Source organism: Pseudorca crassidens, unplaced genomic scaffold, assembly GCF_039906515.1.
Source record: "Pseudorca crassidens isolate mPseCra1 unplaced genomic scaffold, mPseCra1.hap1 Scaffold_64, whole genome shotgun sequence".
NCBI lineage: Eukaryota > Metazoa > Chordata > Mammalia > Artiodactyla > Delphinidae > Pseudorca > Pseudorca crassidens.
Window position 1 is genome coordinate 1,083,842 of NW_027136316.1, and position 23,595 is coordinate 1,107,436.

At 47.2% G+C, this 23,595-nt stretch overlaps 1 long non-coding RNA gene across 1 annotated transcript in view; it reads right to left on the reverse strand.

The window, feature by feature from the left end:
• Positions 1–23,595, reverse strand: part of LOC137218232 (uncharacterized) — a 1,013,945-nt gene that overhangs the window by 984,725 nt on the left and 5,625 nt on the right. The gene's annotated exons all lie outside the window — the stretch shown is intronic.

Here is a 23,595-nt window from a genome sequence, read left to right on the forward strand (position 1 = left end):
ACTCATGCAGCTCAATAACAAAAAAACAAACAACGCAATCCAAAATTGGGCAGAAGACCTAAATAGACATTACTCCAAAGAAGATATACAGACTGCCAACAAACACATGAAAGAATGCTCAACATCATTAATCATTAGGGAAATGCAAATCAAAACTAGAATGAGATACCATCTCACACCAGTCAGAATGGCCATCACCAAAACTCTAGAAACAATAAATGCTGGAGAGGGTGTGGAGAAAAGGGAACACTCTTGCACTGCTGGTGGGAATGTGAATTGGTCCAGCCACTATGGAGAACAGTATGGAGGTTCCTTAAAAAACTACAAATAGAACTACCATATGACCCAGCAATCCCACTACTGGGCATATACCCTGAGAAAACCATAATTCAAAGAGTCATGTACCAAAATGTTCATTGCAGCTCTATTTTCAATAGCCAGGAGATGGAAACAACCTAATTGTCCATCATCAGATATATGGATAAAGAAGATGTGGCACATATATACAATGGAATATTACTCAGCCATAAAAAGAAATGAAATTCAGCGATTTGTAATGAGGTGGATGGACATAGAGTCTGTCATACAGAGTGCACTAAGTCAGAAGGAGAAAGACAAATACCGTATGCTGACACATATATATGGAACTTAAGAAAAAAAAATGTCATGAAGAACCTAGGGGTAAGACAAGAATAAAGACACAGACCTACTAGAGAATGGACTTGAGGATATGGGGAGGGGGAAGGGTAAGCTGTGACAAAGTGAGAGAGTGGCATGGACATATATACACTACCAAGCATAAAATAGATAGCTAGTGGGAAGCAGCTGCATAGCACAGGGAGGTCAGCTCGGTGCTTTGTGACCACCTGGAGGGGTGGGATAGGGAGGGTGGGAGCGAGGGAGACGCAAGAGGGAAGAGATATGGGAACATATGTATATGTATAACTGATTCACTTTGTTATAAAGCAGAAACTAACACACCATTGTAAAGCAATTATACTCCAATAAAGGTGTAAAAAAAATGTTTATTCTACCTAAAGCCATCAACAGACAGTGCCAGGAAATCTAGACACCAGTCTCCAAAGAACGACACTGGTCACCATCTACACTGCACATAAAACTAACTAAAAGTTCACAGTATTCCACATTAAACCCTTTCTCTCCTGAATCCCCTGAAGATGCACCCCACCCACCCAGCAGTCAGCTGCACAGGAAGATGCTCTACACTTGCTCATTTTTTCCTCTTGTGGAGTCTCCTCGCCAGTGGTTCCTGAGAAAACCCAGCTCCTGTCAGTGTGGACAATGCCTCATAGTCCAGAAACCTAGGCCCTGACAGGAGACAAAGCTCCTGTCTGCTTGTCACAGAGCAAAGTCTGTGGAAAGGGTGCACCTGTGCCCCTAGGGTCACACAGGTGGGTTCGGCGCCCCCTGTGGGATGTGAGAAAAGTGCCAGGAGTGCCGCACTCACAAACCCAGAGGCCTCGTCTGGGAGGCAGTTCTGCTGTATATGCTAAGTTTGGAAATCCAAACTGAAATGGAGCCAAGTATCTCACTGTATCTTCTCAAAAGATGGTTAAGGAGCAATTAATTACAAACCATATGTAATGAAATGAATGTAGACACAAACTTTACGACTTAACCCAAAATTCACTCAAAATGCCCACAGACAAATTTTAATTACCAAACTATAAAAATCCTAGGGAAAAAAAAGGCAATCTACATGACTTTGGGTCTGGTGACCTTATTCAGAAAACCGGAAGACAAACCACAAACTGCAAGAAACTATTTCCAAAACACATATCTGATAAAGGATTTGTACTCAAATTATGCCAACAATGCCATTAAAATCTGGTAAAGATTGAAACACACACCTGGCCCAAGAAGATAAACAGGCAGTAAATAAGCATACAAGAATAAACTCAAGATGCTGGTGGATGCATGTACAACCAACTTTGAAAGACAGTTTGACAGATTTTTCCAAATCAAAAAGTCTCACCTTAGGATCCAAGAAGTGTACCTCTTGTATTTAGACAACTGCTTTGAAAAACTGTGTTCAAACCAAAACTAGCATCAAGCAATGCACAGCAGCTCTATTCATAACGGCTAAAAACTTAAAGATATCAGCATGTTCTTCTGTAGATGAATTCATAAGCAAATTAGGGCACATACATGTCAAGGGGAGCAGAATACACCACCCCAAAATATGCCCATTTGACAAAAGGATTATTTTGGACTGATTAATTTAAGAAACAGCAGACCCAGGAGAATCTTTCAAAACTAAGCAGAAAATGCCCTTTTAGGAGGTAAATTTACATTTATTAAGGATATCTCCATTCGTAAGGGATGCCCCTCTCTGGACCAGGAATTGAATGATGACTAAATACAAAGAAAAGCTTGTTGGGACTTCCCTGCTGGTCCAGTAGTTATGACCCCATGCTCCCAATGCATGGGACCAGGGTTCAATCCCTGCTCGGGGAACTAGATTCCCCATGCTGCAATTAAGAGCCCGCATGCCGCAACTAAAGATTTCACAGGCCGCAACTAAGACCCGGCGCAGCCAAATAAATAAATGTTAAAAAAAAAAAAAAAAAAAGCTTGTCAATGAAATAGGCCTGAATGTAAACCTGTGTAACAACCATACCCTTGTTTACTGGGCTTTGCCTAATAACATCCCTTAAATGGCTGCCTCCATTTCCTAACATCTTTTTTTGTTCTCAGCAGAAGCATTTAAGGTAACAGCTTGGGCCATTTCAAGGAGTGACTCAGTTTTCCTGGGTATCTTTCAAGTATACAGGAGGTACGCATGGTATATATTAAACTTCTGATTGTTTTCTCCAGTTCGTGTCTTTTTCATTACAAGGGGGATCTCTATAAAGAAACAGAAGTGTAGAGGGAAAATTATTTTTCCTCTCATATACATGCAGTGCGATAGTATTCAGAGATATAAAGGAATGGATCATCAACCTGTGCCAAAAAAAAAAAAAAATACATGCATCTAACACTTACATTGCTAAGTGAAAGAATCCAGTCTGAAGAGCTACACACTGTATGACCTCCTTTATATGACATTCTAGAAAGGGCAAAACTGACACGGTAAACAGTTTACGGAATATGTGGCTGAAATAGTCCATATGATACTTCAGTGGTGAATACCTGTCACTGCATTTGGCTACACCCACAGATTTTTACAACCCAACAAGTAAGTTACAATCTATCCAAACTTAGCTACCTAGGATATGGGAGTGTCAAAGACTGCAATACAGAAGGTAACGAAGAAGCTAACTGATTCAGAAATGTATGAAAAAACTCACTGTTGGTAGTGGGACAAATGGGCTGACCTAAGTTAACTTTGGAAATGTACAGAATCTGTAGGCCAAAGACAAAATGTGCCGTACACACACAGGGGACTCTATGTTCTTTCCCAGGAGGGGCAGCAGCTAACAGTACTGAAACTACGATATCAGTCATCAAATGGAACAAGCACTGAATTTCATAAATGACAAATGGTGGAAGCCAGGTTTCTTACCATTGGAGTTGGATGTTACAGTCAAACAAAGGGAGAAGGTTACAATATCCATGTCATAACAGATCCCCTTGGAGATATCAGTATTAACTATCTTTAGCCTACACATAGTTCCACATGGAAATCTTTATAATTATGTGTATATGCATAGGCTGGGATACATGCGTATATTTCGATGTACTGTCAGCTGAGCATATTTAGCTCCCACATGTAAGTTTTTAATACCATTCTCTAATAAAAGGAACAAGGGCTCTTTGAAGAAAGGGCTGCTGCTAGGACTGAGACAGTAAATCTATGAAGCAGGATAATCTTAAAATATCAGAAAGTAAAGAAGTACCAAAAATTTTTTAAACCCACAAAAGAAAAAATATGTAAAATGAAAACAAGAGCAAATGGAAGAAGCTCTCAACAGCCAAAGCAAGAATTAACTAAGCAGTCTAATAATGTAGTGCTGGATTATAACCAAAAGATTACAATAATTATTCACGTGTCCAAACTGGTATAAATAAATTACATAGTTTTTGATGAATGGTGTTAAACAGAAATCTCCTATGCAGAAAGCTTCTAAACAATGTATATAGCCACTCAGCTGTCCATCAAGGATGTGAAGCTAACCCCTCTCTCCTCAAGTGTGGCTTCTGCATTATGACTGCCTCCTACAGACACACAGGATGGACATGGGAAAGAATTAACCTCACTGTGGGAAAACCTGACAAACATTACCTCAGCTAGGTGGCCAAAATTAAGAATATAAGGGAGAAGTTCCCTTAAGAGCCTGTCCTCTTGATATATAGTGAAGAGGAAGCACTTCACATCTGTGGTCTGCTTTTTCAAAGCCAAGTCTAACCACGACAAAACCACCAAGCAAATCCCAGTGCCCGGCAGTCTATACAATACCTGAGCAACCCTCCTCCATGCTGTCAAGGTCATGGAAACAAGGAGAATCTGAGCAACTGTCAGAGCCCAGAAGAGACTAAACAGACATGATGACCCCATGTCCTCTGAGACCCTGGAACAAGGAAAGGTATAACAAAGGGAACGTGAATAGGGACTTCAGTTAATAGTAAAGTATCAGTATTTTGTTCATTATTTGTCATGATTCTGTAGAAAATTAGACAGGAAAAATTAAACGTCAAATAAGAGAAACCTACAGTAACAAACTGGAAATCTAGAGGGAAAGGGGGATTTCTTTGTAAAAACGCATTACCAAAATGGACCCTAAATGAAGGAAAACACAAAAAGACCAATTAACCACTGAGGAACCTCTTCCCCTACTGGCTATCCTATCACTGTTCCAGGCTTTCCCTCTCCCGGGACAGGGAAGGAGCAGGGAGAGAGCTGTTTGCCAGCTCCCCTAATTTATGACCCCACCCAGTGTCTTCACCTACCCCAGCCATGCCTACCCAGTGAGGACACCTGAGGAAGGGTCAGGGCTTATTGACTCAGATGTATAAACGAGGACTTTTTCTTTTCCCACTGACTGGACACACTTACGGAAGTAAAATAAATTAGTATTTATTGTAAGGGTAGAAATACATTAATACTTGCAAGTGGCAAGTTGAAGAATGGGTTTGGACCTGGCAGGACAAGGGGCTCACACTGTCTCAGTGTGACCTTGTTTCTCTCCAAACCTTTGTCCCGCTCAGTGCCTTTGGGGGACCCCATTCACAGGCACAGGCTCTCTCACTGCACTTGGGCCAACAGCAGTTCTAGGCTGGCAACCACTCACCATCCATTTTCCGAGAAAGAGTTTCTCCTTTTCTTGGATTCCAAGAAACTCATGGTTTTAAATGCCTTTGGTCTGGCTTGGGCTGCATTCTCATCCTTGACCCATCACCAGAAGATGGAAAATGGGACTGGCTAGATGTGGGTTGTAAACCCATCTTCGGGTTGGGTGGAACATGGGGTCATCCTTCTGCAACTGTTCGGACTGGAAGCAGGTGACATGTAATTCCCAAAGGAAAACTGAGGCACTTGGGCCTGAGAACAGATGCTGGCTGGGAGAAAGCAACAGATTCTATGTCAATGACAGTTCACTGCACAGCACAGAATCTGACACAAAAGGAAGAAAGGGGTTCACTTAGGGTCAGGGGCTGCAGCGACTCATCCAGTGCTCTTACTGTCCCTCCCAAGACTGCAAGAAGTTCTTTCACTTGCTGAAAAGTCAGGATCATTGGTGGTGGTAAACTCAAGTCTCTTTCCTTGGGCTACAGGTCCTCATATCTCAGAGGCTGGCCCAGAACAGTCCATGTGCCCTCAGAAGGCACACACACCTCATTCCTGCCCCTGAGAGGAGGGAGCCCTGAGTTATGTCATCTCCCTTGCCATATTAATTGCCCATCCCTGAAAAACAATACTGCTCCTTTTCCAGTTTCTTCTCTCTCCTTTACTAAGAGGAAGAAACCAAATGCTAGGGTGGTAAGGACACTTGTGCAATGAAGTAACGGGAGGCTCGAGAATTATTCCATACCATGGAACCCAAAATTGGCAGCCTTTCCAGAGTCCACATGGATGCATATGGCTCTCCAAGACAATGGCAGTGGCAGTGTAAACCTCACACTGGGAGGTCCAGTTGCTCCCATATCTTTGATTCTTAATGAATATGCATGTGAAAAGTTACTAACGACCAAAAGGACAGATGCATATGGCTCTCCAAGACAATGGCAGTGGCAGTGTAAACCTCACACTGGGAGGTCCAGTTGCTCCCATATCTTTGATTCTTAATGAATATGCATGTGAAAAGTTACTAACGACCGAAAGGACAGAGGATTGCAGGGCCATGGTCTGCTGCATGGATGTTGTGTCAGGGCCACATTCCAATGTCTACAGGATTACTACCTCTCTTGGCACCCTATGAGGCCGTGAGCGGGAGGCCTTTTTCTCAGCCACATGCATGTTGGTAGTTGAAACTTTTCAAAGGAATGTCTACACTGCCCAGGTAGCTCTTAAATTGCCCGGCATCATGGTCAGCTCCGTAGCTGTACATGAGGGCCTGACAATGCCCAGGCTGGACTGAGCTAGAGGACCACAGATGCCTGCCTGGATAGTCAGAGGTCGAGGGCTGTCATGCCTGAGACTTGATCATCTATTCATGCCCACTCAGATGGGACAAAGGATGCCTCCAGTGCCAGGAGGGCCCCAGCAGCCCTCAAGAAGGCAGCATCTGGGGGCTGGCAGGTCACTGCACCCAGTCCTGTATAAATCCACACATGTCCACTGAGTGCCCTCCTGTCTGGGCTGTGCTGGAACCTGGGGCTGCCCAGGCAGAGTAGGGCCAGCATCACCCTTCCCAGGTAGGAGGGCAGAAGGAAACCACGCATGATTTCTGACACCCTCCCCAATCCTTGACAGAAGTTGAGTTGGATAAGAAACAGTCCTAGACAAGAACAGACAGTTCATTCTTCTCTCAGAGCCCAGGACTGGGGGAAGGCAGGCCAGAAAAACAGTTATTCACCTCAGCTCCCTGACTCCTGTTTGACCCTGGGCAAGTCCTATCCATTCTGGAGGCTTCACAGAGAAGGAGAGGGGAGGGCAATGAGGGCCAATTGTGCTTAAACCTAACTCTAACCTTTACCCTAAGAACCCTAACCTCTAACCGTAACCCCCTAACAACCCTAGCCCCAGACCCCTAGACCCTCACCACGGACCCCTAAACTCTAATCCCTGACCCTTTAACCACAACCCTCCACCATGACTCTCCAACAATGACCCATAACCCTAAACCGTGACCGCTGAACCGTCACACTGACTCAGCCCCAGGCCTAAAGCCTGGCCTAGTGGGCACCGAGGGATGACTGAATGAACTCTCAAATAAACCAAGGAATTAAATCTTCCCGACCATGAATTTAGCAATGGTTTCTTAGATTTGACAGTAAAGCATAAGAAATGAAAGAAAAAAATAGATACATTGGATTTCCTCAAAATTACAAACCTTTGTGCATCAAAAGAGGCTATCCAGAAAGTAAAAAGACAGCCCACAGAACAGAAGACAATATTGGCACATTATATATCTCATAAGGCTCTTTACCTAGAATGTACCCAGGACTTTTCCAACTCATCAACAAAATGACAAACAACACAATTTTTGAAACAGACAAATAACTTGCATGGACTGCTCACCAGGCAAGACATACAAATCATCAACAAGGACATGAAAAGATGTCAAACGTCAGGAGTCATTATGAAAATGCAAATTAAAGCCACAGTGTGATGCCCCTTCACACACACTAGAATAAAAATAAATTTTAAAATAAATTTTAAAATATGTAAATAAAAATAACAAACGTTGGCAACAATGCAGAGAAATTGGAACCTTTAAAAGTTACTTGTGGATATGTACAATGGTGCAGTCTATGTGTACAAACCTTTAGCATTTACTCAAAAATATAAAATATAATTAACATGTGGTTCAACAACTCCACTCTTAGTTATATATCAAAAAAAATGGAAAACAGGCGTTCAAACAAAAACTTGTACACCAATTATTCATAGCAACACTGTTCACAATAGCCCAGGGTAGGAAAGATTTAAATGTCCATCAGCAGGTAAACGGATAAGCAAAATAAGGTAGATCCATAAGCTGCATTATTCTGTCATATAAAGGAATAAAGTAAAATTATACAGCCGCTGTGTAAAACTGTATTGTGGCTCCTCAAAAACATGGAAAATGTATGATCCCTTCATTCCACTCCAGGCTGTACACCCAGAATATTAGAAAGCAAGGACTGGAACAGATATCTGTATCCCATATTCATAGCAACATTATTCACAATAGCCAAAAGGTGGAAGCAACACAACACATCCTTCAACAGATGAATGGATAAGTACAGTGTAGTATATATGCAATGGAATATGATTCAACCTTTAAAACTAAGGTAATTCTCACACATGCTACAATGTGGATGAACCTTGAAGTCATTATGCTAAGTGAAACCAGCCAGACACGAAAAGGACAAACGTTCTATGATTCCACTAGTATGAGGTATGCAGATAAGTCAAATCCAAAGACAAAGTAGAATAAGGTTGCCAGGGGGTGAGGTTAGTTAGCGTTTAATGGCTACGGTTTCACATGGGGAAAATAAAGTTCTGGAGATGGATGGTGAGGATATTTTTAAAACAATGTGAATGTACTCAAGGCCATAGAACTGGATACTTACAAATGGTTTAAATAGGGCTCTCCCCATGGCACAGTGGTTAAGAATCCGCCTGCCAATTGCAGGGGACATGGGTTCAAGCACTGGTCCTGGAAGATTCTGCATGCCGCAGAGCAACTAAGCTCGCGAGCCACAGCTACTGAGTCCTCGTGCCACAACTACTGAAACCCGTGCGCCTAGAGCCCATGCTCCGTAACGAGAAAAGCCACCGCAATGAGAAGCCTTCACACGGCAACGAAAAGTAGCCCCCGCTTGCCGCAACTAGAGAAAGTCTCCGTGCAGCAGCAAAGACCCGACACAGCCAAAAAATAGAAAATAAAATAAAATATTTTTTAAAAAAGGTTTTAAAAAATGGTTTAAATGACAAATGTTATGTGTTTTTAATCACAATGGAAAAAATGAATGAAATAATTATCAATGTTACAATGTGGATAAACAGTGAAAACATCCTAAGTGAAAGAAGCCATACAGAAAACCCACCCAGATCATGCTCATCTTGTACACTTTCAATCCAGCAAGGTTTTTAAAGTGAGGAAAAGCCCCAGTGATGGTTCCAAGAAGAGAAAACTGGATTCGAATAGAAAAATACATTTCCACAAAGCTGGGGCAGCTGGTGAAAGTTGAAGCGGGTCTGTGGATAGGATTATAATGTGGAAACCTTAATTATTCCTCACTTTGGGGTTATGTGCTGGTTCCCTGGGAGAGTGGCCCTCCCACTCTCACAGGGTAAAACAAACTGGAGTATTTTGTGAAGGTGGAAAACTTTATACTGCTATTTAAAGTCTTTTATACACTTGAAATTTACTAGAAAATAAAGTACTTATCTAAACAACCATGTCATACCATGCCAGAAATACAGACATCACACTCTGTTATAGAGGCCGAGCCCTACCCAGATCCAGTTCACCCACAGTGGGGATGCTAATCACCCTTGTAGGAGTCCACATACTACAAGAGGCACCATGGGAAGATTACATTCAGAGCCACTATGTCTTGGGTGCTGTGGATGCCTGGATGTAGATGAAACAGTGGGATTTCTGAAATCTAGTTTTTCACATTCAACCACCAAAAAATTGTTACAACTGAAAAATGAATTCAGTAAAGCTGCAGGATACAAAAAGAAAAAAAGAAAAATCAATGCACAAAAATCATTTGTGATTCTATACACTGATAATGAACCATCAGAAAAAGAATTTTAAAAAAAATCCCACTTACAGTTGCATCCAAAAAGATAACTAGGAGTAAATTTAACCAAGGACGTGAGGGACCGGCACACTGAAAACTGGAAGACACTGATAGAGGACACTGAACAGACGAAAATAAATGGAGGGGCTTCCCTGGTGGCGCAGTGGTTGAGAGTCCGCCTGCAGATGCAGGGGACGCAGCTTCGAGCCTCGGTCCGGGAAGATCCCACATGCCGCAGAGGGGCTTGGGCCCTGAGCCATGGCCGCTGAGTCTGCGCTCTGCAACAGGAGAGGCTACAAGAGTGAGAGGCCCGCATACCGCAAAAAAAAAAAAAAAAAAAATAGGGCTTCCCTGGTGGGGCAGTGGTTGAGAGTTCGCCTGCCGATGCAGGGGACATGGGTTCGTGGCCCAGTCCGGGAGGATCCCACATGCCGCGGAGCAGGTGGGCCTTTGAGCCATGGCCACTGAGCTGGCGCGTCCGGAGTCTGTGCTCCACAACGGGAGAGGCCACCACGGTGAGAGGCCCACGTACCGCAAATAGAAAAAAAAAAAGAATAATACAGTGAAAATATGAAAAATTATAAGGTGGGACTTCCCTGGCCGCCCAGGGGTTGGGCCTCTGAGCTCCCACTGCAGGGGGCGTGGGTTCGATAATTGGTTGGGGAACTAAGATCCCGCATCCTGCATGCTACATGGTGTGACCCAAATTTTTGTTTAATTTAAAACAAATATACAGTCTAGCCAAATTAATGTACACATTCAATGCAATCCTTCCCAAAAGTCCAATGACATGTTCCATAGAAACAGAACAAATAATCTTAAGTTGTGTGTGGAACCACAAAGGACCCAGAAGAGCCAAAGCGACCCTGAGGAAGGAGAACGGGCTGGAGGCATCTCCCTCACTGATTTCAAACTACATTACGAAGCTACAGTCCCCAAAAAGTGTGGAATTGGCACAAAAACAGGCACACAGACCAGAGGAACAGAGCAGAGAACCCAGGAATCAACCTACAGGTATGTGGTCAGTTAATTCACAAGAAAGGAGCCAAGAACATACACCAGGGAAAGGGCAGTCCCCTCAATAAACGGTGCTGGGAAAACCAGATGCCACACGGCAAAGAGCAACACTGCTCTCTGTCTACACCACACACAAAAGGGGCCAAAAACCCAGTTTTCCACATCAAGCCCTTCCTCTCCTGGATCCTCTGAAGACAGACACCCTCAGCGGTCAGCCACGCACAGGAACCTTCTGCCCACTTTTGCTCACCTTCTCCCTCAGCGGCATCACCTCCTGGCAGGTCCTGAGGAGACCAGGCTCCTGTCAGCATGAACTGGACCCCACAGTGTCCCAAAGCTGAAGGCTCAGCGGGTCGTGAGGAGAACCGGCTTCTGTTAGTGTGGACCCGACCCCGGCTTGTCCCGAAGCCCGCCCACCAGCGTGGACTCAGCTCTGCGTCTTCCAGAAGCCAAAGCCCCAGCAGGTCCTGAGGAGACAGGGCTCCTCTCAGCATGAACGTGAACAGCATGATCTGAACAGACATCCCGCCAAAAAAGATATACAGACAATAAAAGTCATATAGAAACAAGCTCAAGGGCTTCTCTGGTGGCACAGTAGTTGAGAGTCCACCTGCCGATGCGGGGGGCACGGGTTCATGCCCCAGTCCGGGATGATCCCACATGCCGCGGAGCGGCTGGGCCCGTGAGACATGGCCACTGAGCCTGCGCGTCCAGAGCCTGTGTTCCGCAATGGGAGATGCCACAACAGTGAGAGGCCCGCATACAGCAAAAAAAAAAAAAAAAGAAAGAAAGAAAGAAACAAGCTCAACATCATATACCATTAGGGAATTACAAATTAAAATCATGAGCAATCACAGCACACCTATTAGGACTGCTAAGCTCCAAAAATATGACAATACCAATTGCTAGAGGGTGAGGAACAAAAGGAACTCTCCCTCATAGCTGGGGGCATGCATGTGCAGCCACCTTGTAAGACAATTTGGCAGTTTTTTCCAAAACCAAACAAGTCTCACGTTGGGATCCAACTTCCAGTATTTAGGCAACTGCTTTGAAAATCTATGTCCAAATGCAAAAAAGGATGCAATTATGCACAGCAGCACTTCCATAATGGCTAAAAACTTGAAGAAATCAGGATATCCTTCAAAAGATGAATGCATAAGCAAATTGGGTTACATCCATGTCAACGTGAGTAAAATAAGGCACCCCAAAATATGTCTCTCTGGCATAAGCATTATTGGTCTGCTTTAAAAAAAAACAAAAACGGGCTTCCCTGGTGGCTCAGTGGTTAAGAGTCCACCTGCTGATTCAGGGGACACAGGTTCGAGCCCTGGTCTGGGAAGATACCACATGCCGCAGATCAACTAAGCCTGTGAGCCACAACTACTGAGCCTGTGCTCTACAGCCTGCGAGCCACAACTACTGAGCCCGTGTGCCACAACTACTGAAGCCCACACGCCTACAGCCTGTGCTCCGCAATAAGAAAAGCCACCACAATGAGAAGCCCACGTACCGCAATGAAGAGTAGCCCCTGCTCGCCACAACCAGAGAAAAGCCTGCACGCACAACGAAGACCCAATGCAGCCAAAAATAATAAATTTTTTAAAAACTCTCAGAAAACTGAGATTGCCGTTTTATGAAGGACATTTACAACAGAAATCTCCATTTATAAGGGTATGTCCCTCTTTGCACCAAAAATAGAAGGATAATTAAATATTAAGTAACTTTTTTCAATGGGGAAGTCCTGACTTAAATGTGCAAACAGTCATACCCTTGTTTACTGTGCTTTGCATGATAACCTGCCATAACTGGCCTTCCCCCCTTCCCCAGCATCTTTCTTCTGTTTTTAGCTGAAGACAGTATTTAAGGGGATGGTTTTGGTCATTACAGGGAGTGAGTGACTCAGTTTTCCGTGGTATCACCCCTGTATCCAGAAGGTATACATGTTATTAAACTTCGGCTTTTCTCCTGGTAATCTGTCTTTTATTACAGGGGCGGGGGGGGGCCTCAACCAAGAACTTAGAAAAGTAGAGGGAAAATTGTTTTTCCTCTGATACACGTGCAGTGGAATACTACTCAGCAGAAAGGAATGCACCACCAACCTATGGAAAGACATCGATAAATCTTCAGTATATACTGCTAAGTGAAAGACTCCAGTCTGCGGAGGCTGCACACAGTATGACCCCATTGATGACATTCCGGGAAATGCAAAGCTCCGTAGCTGATAAGCAGATCATGGGGTGGGGGGTTTGAAGTAGTCCATGTGATACTCTAGAGTGGATACCTGTCACTATGCATTTGTCTAAGCCCACAGATGTGCATAGCCCAAGGGGCCAATCATAATCTATTCAAACTTAGTTATTTAGGATGTAGGAGTGTTGCAGGATGGAATACATAATGTCACAGAATCTAAGTGTATTAGAAATATATGGAAGCAACTCACTGTAGGGGATGGGATAAAAGGTGCTGACCTAAGTCACCTTTGGAAATGAATGGAATCTGTAGACTAAAGGCAAAATGGACCGTATATAAACAGTGGGCTTTATTCTACGAAGTTCTTTCCAGGGTGTAGTAGCTAACAATTCTGAAACCTCTGCACATGTAACCTGGAAAGGAGAAATGCACAGATAAATGGCAGATGGTGGGAGCCAGGGAGCCAGCCACAGCCTTGCTGTGGGAGTGGGAAGTTACAGATAAGCAAGGGGAGAGCCTCTGCCCTCGTAATCCTGGACCTGGGCTTCCTGGGAGGATGTTGACTGGTGGGGGAAACACACAGATCTTCATGCTTGGAAGACCCTGCAGACATAGGAATTACCCACCCCATCTTTCCACCCATACTTGCTGGAAACATTCAGCCCTCCATAATCAGTCAATTGCAGCGTTTAAGACATTCTCACCCCCAGGCAGATAAAGGAGCATGAGGGTCTTGCTTACCCCTAAGCTGTCCCAGAATCCAGGCCCTGTGGGTGGAGCCAGGTTGGGGGTTCCTGGGCCTCTGACCAGCAGGTGAGAGGAGGGAGGAAGACCAGTCCTGAGGACAGAGGTTCCCTCAAGTCTGTGAGCCCAGGAGCCCCGATGGGATTCATTCGCAGTGCGGACGTGGGCGGGGCCTGCAGTGGTTCTCTGTTCCCCCTGGGCCCTTTGATGAAGCCATGGCAGCAGTGGGCCCAGACGTCTCCTGGCGGTGTCTCAAACTCTGACACAGCGGTTTTACAAAGGCACAGGAGAATGGAGCTGAGCCCCTGACGGCCACTCCTTTGTGGCTCTGAGTTGCTTCCACCAGGACCGCAGTCACCTGCACGTAGTCTGCTGTGACCTACCTGCCCCCATTGGCCTTTCCTCTCCCTCCCTGTGATGATTCCCGTGACATTTCCAGCCTGGACCCCTCTCCCAGGCCAGACGCCTCTGTCCAGCCACTGCACCCCCATCTCACCTTGGGGGCTAACAGGCCCCTCAGAGGACTGGGCCCACAGCTCCCCACACCCAGGAGCAGCCCCACCTTCCCAGGTTGCCGAGCCCAGGCACCGGCTGTAACCAAGCTGTGCCCTACGGGGCCTTCCCAGGACAGACACAGCCCCCACATCCTCTGCTGTAGCTCCTCTCTGAAGTACCTGGATAACAGGGCCTGATGCACGCTTCCTCTACCACCAAGTGGAAGAACTTAACTACTTGATGATCATGAACAGGTAGCTCCGGAGCTTCTGGCGCCTAAGAATTTATAATGTTAACCACCTGTTACCTCACCATCAACCAGAGAATTGTGCACCAGCTGATCACATACCCTGCGACGCCCCTCCTTCACCTGGCCTTTCATATTGCTTTACTGAAATCCTTCAGGGAGCTTGGGGTTTTGGAGCACAAGCCACCTGGCCTCCTTGTATTGGCACTTTTACAATTAAAGCTGCACTTTCCTTCACCACACCCGGTGTCAGTAGACTGGCTTTACTGCACTCGGGCAAGGGGACCCAAGTTTTGTTCGGTAACACTGGGGCCTCCCAGCCTCCCACCCTCCTTATGCCCCAGAGACTGTCATCTGCTCCTCCAGTCTTGTTGCAGCAAAAGTAGAAATGAAGTTTTCCTTCCCCCGAGGACAAGTAAAACAAAGGGAACAGCAAACAGGCTAGAGAAGAAACATAACCTGGCCTGCAAGAGTTCATCGTTCCTTGTTTTACGTTGTCACTAATCTGTAATAACTACATTTGTACTTTACGAAGCTAACCTCACTCCCTGACACTATGTAATTTACATTCGGCACCCATCACCCCTGACTCTGTGAGTTACATCCCCTGACTCTCACTCCCTAACCTTATTATGTCCAGCACTTACATTCTATAAGCCCCTCATAACAAATCACCCCCTATAGCGTTTGCATTTCAGAAATGAGGTCACCGCCGATAAACCAGAGGCAAACGTATGCAATTACCAGACTGCTGGACCCCAATTACCATGCGGCCTGATGCCAGCTATGACTGTTTTGAAATAATGCAAAGGAAAGGAAGAATGCAAGACCTTCACTACTTTTATCCTCACCCTATACCCTGGACCACGAGAGCTCCACGTATAAAATTTTTCCTGATTCTCAAGGAGGGAGGGGGGTGGTGTCCAGTTCTTGAGGCGCTAGCCAGCTGTGTCTTCCCTTCTGCCTGGCAGAAACATAAAGCCATCTCTCTCTTCCTCCAAAATCCCTGTCTCCGTATTTCTGTTCGGCCTCGGTGCACAGGGAAGCCGAGATTTCGACAACAGTCTGTGGCCAGTTCCCACACTAATTCCCCTCTACGCCCACAGCCCTGGCCCAAGCCCGATCTGGTGCCTGGTTCCTCCATCAGGCCTGACAAAGCTCCCTGCCCGCACGGTGTGTCTCACATCCCACCCCAACCTGGTCTTTCTGAAGCATAAACGAGACTGACTCTCTCCCGCCTGTAATCCCCCAAATGTTTCCCCACTTTCGCTAGGGTATCTGCCGGGAGAGACATCTGCCAAGGCCCTGAGGGTCCCCAGCATCCCCACTAGGCTGCTGGCTCCTGAGTTCCCTGACAATGAGCACCTCAGCAGGCCGGGCGACACGGCAGGAAACCCCAGAACTGCTCACCTCAGGACTGCGCCGGCACTGCCACGACCTGATCAGAGACAGCAGAGAAGGGTTCCCCAGCTGGGACACAAACTCTCACGAGTGGCCTCTCCTTGAGCCATTACATCAACTCGTGTGACTTGACGGAAGGAAGGACTGAAGCACACTTGGTTCCTAAGGAGGATGGTACAGGCTCAGTCACGTCCCTCCAAATTCACATGCTGAATCCCTAACTCCCAGGACCCCAGGATGTGGCTGTATTTGGAGATGGGATTTTTAAAGAGGTGATCAAGGTAAAAATGAGGTCACTAGGGTGGATCCTAATCCAACAGGATTGATGTCCTACAAGAAGAGATTAGGACACCAATCTCCTCTGTGAGGACCTGGGGAGAAGATGGCTGTCTAACCACCAAGGAGAGAGGCCTCAGGAGAAGCCAGCGTGCACACACCTTGATCTCCGACACCATCCAGGACTGGGAGATAGGTCTGTTACCCAAGCTGCCCTGTCTGTGCTATTTGTTACGGCGGTCCTGAGCAGACTCACACGCAGGGTTAACTCAGGGCTCAGACTGGACACAGCCCACTCTCCATCCCCCTGTACGTGGGTTACAGGAACCCCAGGAATTGAGGAGGGGGCCCCTGAGGGGAGGCACAAGATAGAAGATGCTAGGCATTAACATGGCTGCATTCATGTTAAACGTGCCTGAAGTCCAATCACACGAGATGGTTTTCTCCTGTATGTACATCGGCACCTTCAGTCTGAACTGCAGATCTTTGGCTTCACCAGCTCCACTGAGAGCATTAGCTTCACCTGCTGTGGACCGTGTCCTATAGGATTTCCAGAACCACAAAGCACTGAAGCTTCACAGGACCCAGTGTCTGTGGGCTACCTTCCAGGTGACCGTCACAACAGGGCTGCGCAGCTGGCCATCAGAACCCATTTCCCTTTTTCCTGTTCACAGCTACCCTGCACCTCCCAGCATTCCCACCCTTTCCACCTGGGGCGTAGTGTCTCCTGTTATCAAGGGAAACAGTTGAAGTTGGTGAGGGCCTTGGCCAGCCTGCATCCTACAACAGAGGGCATGAAACCCAGCTGTTCATCGCACCCTGCTGGTTGGAGACCTCACCTGGAAGCAGGGAGGAGAAACAAGGGGGCCAGAGCCTGGGACCTGACACTCACATGCCCTGGACTCTCACAAGAAGGGGACATACATATCTTGAGCTCCAGCCCAGTTTTGGGAGACACTTTGTTCGAGCAACAAACTTTGTCTTAAAAGCCAACGTGCTTTACAAACCCCTCCCCAGCTGTCACAGAAAGTCAGGCTTCATCTCATCACACTTTTCTCAAACCCCAGCTCACGCTGAAACCACCTCTCAGGGGATGGTGCTTCAGAGAAGCCCCTTTAAAAGATCCCTGGAGTTCAGCTCTCCCAGCCCTGCCTTCAGTTTAAGGGAGAAGTTTCCTTGACAAACCTTCTCAGTTTCCTGGACAACCAAGCTTCACAATCTCCCAAACTCTTCTCCTTCAAACATTCCTATTCTAGGCTGGATGAGCCTAAAGAGACAGTGCTGTCATCACATGCCAGAAACCGATTCCCCCAAGCCTGTATTTATTGTTTACATGATGCTATTGATGATGAAATCCCAGAAGAGCCAGCTTTCCAATATAACCATTTCTGGACTCGGCACTGGGTCCCTTTCCACGGACAGAGTGGAGTGGCTGTTTCCACGTGCCCCGTGGTAGAAGAGCTCACCTAATGCAGCCACGACTTCATTCTTTCCAGGTGATTCCAGGGTCCTCACTCTGCCCAGACCCCACCCACATGGCTGCTGTCTGTGCCAGTCTATACGGGACCTTGGCAATCTCCTAAAATGAGGGTTATTTTATACACAGGCAATGGGTTGAATGCTGGCCCCGAAAGATGTGCCCCCCGCTGAACACATGAACAGGACCATATCTTGGAACAGGGTCTTTCTATATGTAGTTAAGTATCTCGAGTTGAGGTCATCTTGGGTTAGGGTGACCCTCAATCCAATTGAGAGAGTCCTTATGAGACACAAAAAGGAGAAACACAGACACAGAGGAGAAGCCACGTGAAGACAAAGGCAGAGACGGGAGGGATGCAGCCACAAGCCTGGGAATGCCTGGAGCCCCCAAAAGCTGGAAAAGGCAGGAAGAACCCTATCCTGGAGCCTTTGGAGAGACTTCTGTCCTGCAACACCTTGATCTCAGATGTCTGGTCTCCAGGACTGGGGGAGGATGAATTCCTGTTGTTTTCAACCACCCAGCTTGTGGTCATTTCTTACAGAAGCCACAGAATGGTCACACAGACCCTGCTCTGTAGGATCCTGGAGTGCGGGTCTCATTAAAGGCCCACAGAGGCTGGATTACAGAACCCTTAGGGTCAGCATTGGGCCTCAGAAATCCTAAAGCAGTGACTGGACACCAGAATGTTGAAGGGTCAGTCGGAAGCCCAACCCTAAATGTGCCGGCTGCACACGGCCTCCCCAGGGTTTTACGCCTGTACCTGTTGGGGATAAGTATTTCCATCCTGATTCAGGACTTCTGATGTCACCCCTCATGTTGCTAATCAAGAACCCACTAGTTATACAGAGGAAAACCCTATCAGGGCACTTGCTCCAGTGGTAAACAATTCTGAAGTTGGTCAAAGGTGGGGAATCGTCTCCCATGCAGCCAGCAGCTCCCCCGCAAGGAGTGTCCTCATCGCAAGGCTGGGGGACGGTGCCAAGGCGTCTGTGAGTAAACGTGAGCTGAGCCCCAGGCCAGCTGCTGCTGAACTGTTCCCACCCTTCCCAGGTAAAACACCTGAATGTGTGCAAGGACTTGAAGCCTAGAGGAAAGGGCTTGGAGTCACACCAGCCACAGCACGCAGGCTGAGTTGGTGCCTGCAGGCCAGCCAGGATGGTCCTGGCCCCCGGCGCTCTTCTGGAAGATTTCCATTTCCCTGCCTGAGGTACCCCTCCTGTCCCGGCCCCCACTGTGTTTTTCCTTCCTCACCTCTGCCCCGGGGAGAAATTCCAGCAGAAGGTATGGGTGACACATCCTCTTCTTTAGCAGGTGGCAGCCCGGCAACTCCTGCAGAAAGTCCAGCAGAGACCCACTCACACCAGGCCACCCATAGAGCCGTGGCCCCTTACTCCCTCCCAGCAGCCCGGCCCTGAGACTACTGACAGGGCAGAGAATATGGCGTCAGTCACAGCTGCAGGGGCTCTTGCTGCCTGGAGCTGTGTTTATATTGACCTCAACGCAGGCACACCTGGGGAGGGGTGGCCGGCAGGGTTAGGCTGCCCAGGTCAGCCAATCCTCACCCCTCAGGGTCTCACAGTTGCATTCTAGCCAAATTCTAGCTCTCACATTCCTGCCCCAGTGCACCTGGGGTCGGGGGCAGCAGACCCAGGCTCTGTTCCGGCAGAAGCTCCCTTTCTGTGAACAGGTCTTCCCCCACTCCCATTATCCTCACTGGAGACTCAGGAGGCCACAGCATCGGGGCACCTCCAGCACCAGGACGCCACCCTAGGGAATCTCTCAAGAGCAGGGACCAGGCCTGCAGGTGGAGGGGAGGAGGGAGCCGGCCTCTTCAGGATCCCCGGGGCTAGGAAACCTCCTACGCAGGAGGGACTTGGACTCAGCTTAACTACCACCCAGGGTCTCCTACCCCTCCCCTGGTAGGGGGCCCTTCGGATTCCAGGGCCCCAAGATCCTCCCCACCGACTTCTGACCCCAACTGCAGAGTCGGGGACCCCCTCTGCGGCTTCTTTTTTCTAGCTCCCAGAATTCCCTGAATCTGTTATACCCAGGGTTTATTATGGCGAATGATGCAAGTTAAAATCAGCGAGGACAGGGGATGAGGAGGGTCCAGCTTCCTCGGCTGTGGCAGCCCAGGGAAGCCCACCTGAATCCTGTAATGCAGGGTTTATTGGGGTCTGTCACGTCAATGTGGGGACCACCATGTGCCTGACCTTGGCCTCCAGCCCCCGGGGGACTCAGGAAGTCCCACCATGTATCACGCCGTCAGCACAGACCAGCTTGGAGCGAGGCCCATGGAACAGCTCTGAAAGGAGGAAGATGGGGCAAGGACAGCTCGCCGGCTGCAGAGAAGGTGCTTATGACTGGCTGTGGCCCCCAGCCAGGCTGATAGCAGGCCTGAGAGCCTCAAAGAGGGGAAAGAAAAGAGAGAGAGGATGGAGGAGAACAGTGGGGGAGGGGTCAATTCACCTCCAGGTGGCAAAACACAAGTGTCACAGCAGAGACTGGGGAGGAGAGGGGGTCAGGTGGGAGGAGCCGGTGAAGAAATACCTGGAGGACGCTTCCTCCCCTCTCCACTCCAGACGGGGCGCACGGGGCGGGCGACAGTGTTTGCATCCACTCCCCTCACTAAGAATGTGCGCTTCAAGCTGGTCTTGAGAACACACCTCATTCTTCACTGTGACTGCAGGTTGGGTCTTCTCTGCCCACCTCCCCCTCACATTTCAGTTGGCCCTGAAGTCTTCATTTTTTCAGGCAAACAGTCTGGCTCAGTGGGCAGAGCTGAGCACCTTGGAGGCAAATCCTGACTCACAGGTGTAATATATATTCATATTAATAGCTTATTTATATTTATTTATTTATTTTATTATAATAAAATAATACTATATAAATATATGTACATATAATGTAAATAAAATGTTAAATATGATATACTAATGTTATTTTAATATAATACTATTTATTAATATATCAATAATATATGTTCATATTAATCATACATAGGCTGATTTAGTTAGTGACATCCTTAGCAAGAAGAAAAGTGAAGCCTATAGAAAGCAGAAGATCTGAGAACTTTGAAGATCTTTGAGAGAACTCCATGCCCACGATGTAAATGGAGAGAAGTATGTGAAGGGCTCCTGGCCAGGGCTGCTCACAGAGCTTTTCTAGGCACCCTGTTTACTGGGTCAAGAGTGAATAATGGAGCCCCAGATGTCTGGATGAAAGCAGGAGCCTAGGGTCCAGGGACTAGCCCCCCTGGACAATGTCTGTCCTTCTTTCACCATATTGCAGTGGCCCAGCCCGACCGCGCATCACCTCCTCACTTACACTCCTGTGAACAAACGTTACCACTTCTCCTACACAATGAAGTGTGCGTGTTGCAGAAGAATTGGCACCTTCAAAATAGTGACAAACATCTTAAAACTATAGAGAGAGAGAGAGAAGGAGAGATAGATGGACAAATAGGAAAGCATGCCACAGTTGTAGACTATAATTTAAAATTTATGAAAGTAGAAAGTAATGTTAAAACTCTGTGGCTCTCAGGCTTCCCTGGTGGCGCAGTGGTTGAGAGTTCGCCTACCGATGCAGGGGATACGGGTTCGTGCCCCGGTCTGGGAAGATCCCACATGCCGTGGAGCGGCTAGGCCCCTGAGCCATGGTCGCTGAGCCTGTGCGTCCGGAGCCTGTGCTCCACAACGGGAGAGGCCAGAACAGTGAGAGGCCCGCCTACCGCAAAAAAAAAAAAAAAAAAAAAAAAAAAACTCTTTAGCTCTCAGCTTTTATTTTTACCAATGCCTTCATTAAATAATTTATCAGTCATCTAAGTACAGTAGATTCTAAATCATAAAATAGGATTTTAATTTTGAAGTACTTTCGTTTTCTACATTATCAGAATGTACCTTCAAATCATCCAATGTCTTCTTAACCAAAGCAGACATTTGTTGCATATTCAAAGACCCTGTCAGAATGTTCCCAGGATGGTAGGGAGAAGTTTCCTGGAACATCGTCTGCCCTTCCCCTGTTACCAGAAGTAAGAGTGTTTATTAGTTTTGAGAGAGCTTGGTGAACTGGTTCAGCTCCTACACATGCAGAAATTGCTTGTTGACCAACATTCTCCACTAGGTTCAGCCTCCACTTGAATGTGCCCTAAATCCCAAGCCACTAAGCAGGCCAAGAGCCTCGCTGTCCCATTACCCTCTCTGTTTCCACCCACCAGAGTCATGGGCCCACGGGATGCAGAATAGACTGGACTCTCTAGGCCGCTCGTCTCCTCCTACCCTTCCCCACTCACAGGCCCAGAGAAACCAAGCTTCTTGCCCTGATTTAAGGAGGAAGGAGATCCAGCAACAGTGCCAGAAGAGGCACATGGGAGGGGCCCTTACACTCCCAGAGGACCGTGGACTCGTCATGTAGGTTTGAGTGGAACATGGTAGCTGGAAGAGACTCAGGACCTGACACCTATGGGACTTCACCTGCTGTACAGACTCAGAAAACATCTGTGGGCTGTGCGAGCTGAGTAACGGTGGGGACACTTGGATGGACTGGAAGTAGAGGGGAGGGTTTTCCCTGTTGCAAAACACAGGCTGTGGTCTTTCTGGGCTGGAAATATTGACAGCTCAGCACCTAATGGAAGGTGTTGGTTGGAGGTGTCCTGGTAGTAGAGTTTCTTAGGGAGGTGAGAGGAGATTCTGGGAGGATGCAAAACACCTCCGAGAGCCTTGGGCTACACACACAACCTTCTGACCCCAGCGGTGGAAGGTAGCAATTTCTTATATTTAAAGCTGTCCCAGGTCAGGACAGCCGATTTCCCAGGGCCTGAACAGTGGAGAATACAGGTGGACGTTCCTAATGATGAGCAGTGTCCCTGAGCAGAGGACAGACAAGGGTTCCAGAGCAACCAGAACACAGGCTATTGAGTCAGCAAGACAGTCACGAAGTGGGTGAGGCAGACACCATGCTGGAACTCACAGCAATCTTTGCCATTGAATAAACCCCCACAGTGGAGTGAAGTGTTGGAAGAGGGAAGGGAAGATGGGGGACTGTGCGGGGCAGGCACACAGGTGAGCGTGCATGGAACACATAGCACATCTTAGTTCCTTGGAGGGTTTTCATTGAGAAAATAAGGACAGGTCCATGAGGCAGCCCTGAAATATGGATGGTCTAGAAAGTCATTTATTTTTTTTCTTGTCAAGATTTACCTCTTCCGGGTGGAAAGAGAAAAAGAGAAAGAAAGGAAGGAAGGAAGAAAAGAATGACAAGAGATGTCCCTAAGGGTTCACTGGTTCTCCTCCATAGGGGCCTGGCCGTGACCTCAGCAGAATATGCCCTCAGGAGACCAGCACTGTACCTCATGTGACCCCAGGGTGACTGCAGGTCGCAGGGCACTGCTTCCTTGTCCCAAGCACAACAACTTGCCTGGGGGCAGCTTCCCTCCTCACTAGAGTCTCTCCATGTCCGGACTTCATTTTGCCACAATGAGGGACACTAATAGTGGGGTCATGGTCATGTTGGATGATGTTGGGGATTCCAAGGAAGGGCAGCATGGCTGGGCTTGTGTCCTCTGGGCCTACTGGCAGCTCCAGGTGAGTGGGGTAAGTTGGGGCCAGGCAGGGAAGCAGTACTCAATGTTAGTCAACTGTAGACTTTAAATGGTTAAAATGGAAAATATATGTTTTACAATTAAAAAAAAACCTCCAAAAACCCTGGCATGTGAATGTACGTAAAACCTTATGGCTTAAAAAGAAAAATTCTTAGGCCAAACGAAGGAGTACATTACTGATACATTCTAAAGCATGAGCCTCAAAAGCATGATATTCAGTATAAGAAGCCAGACATAAAGGGCACATATTGTATGATTCCAGTCACATGAAATATTGAGAATAGG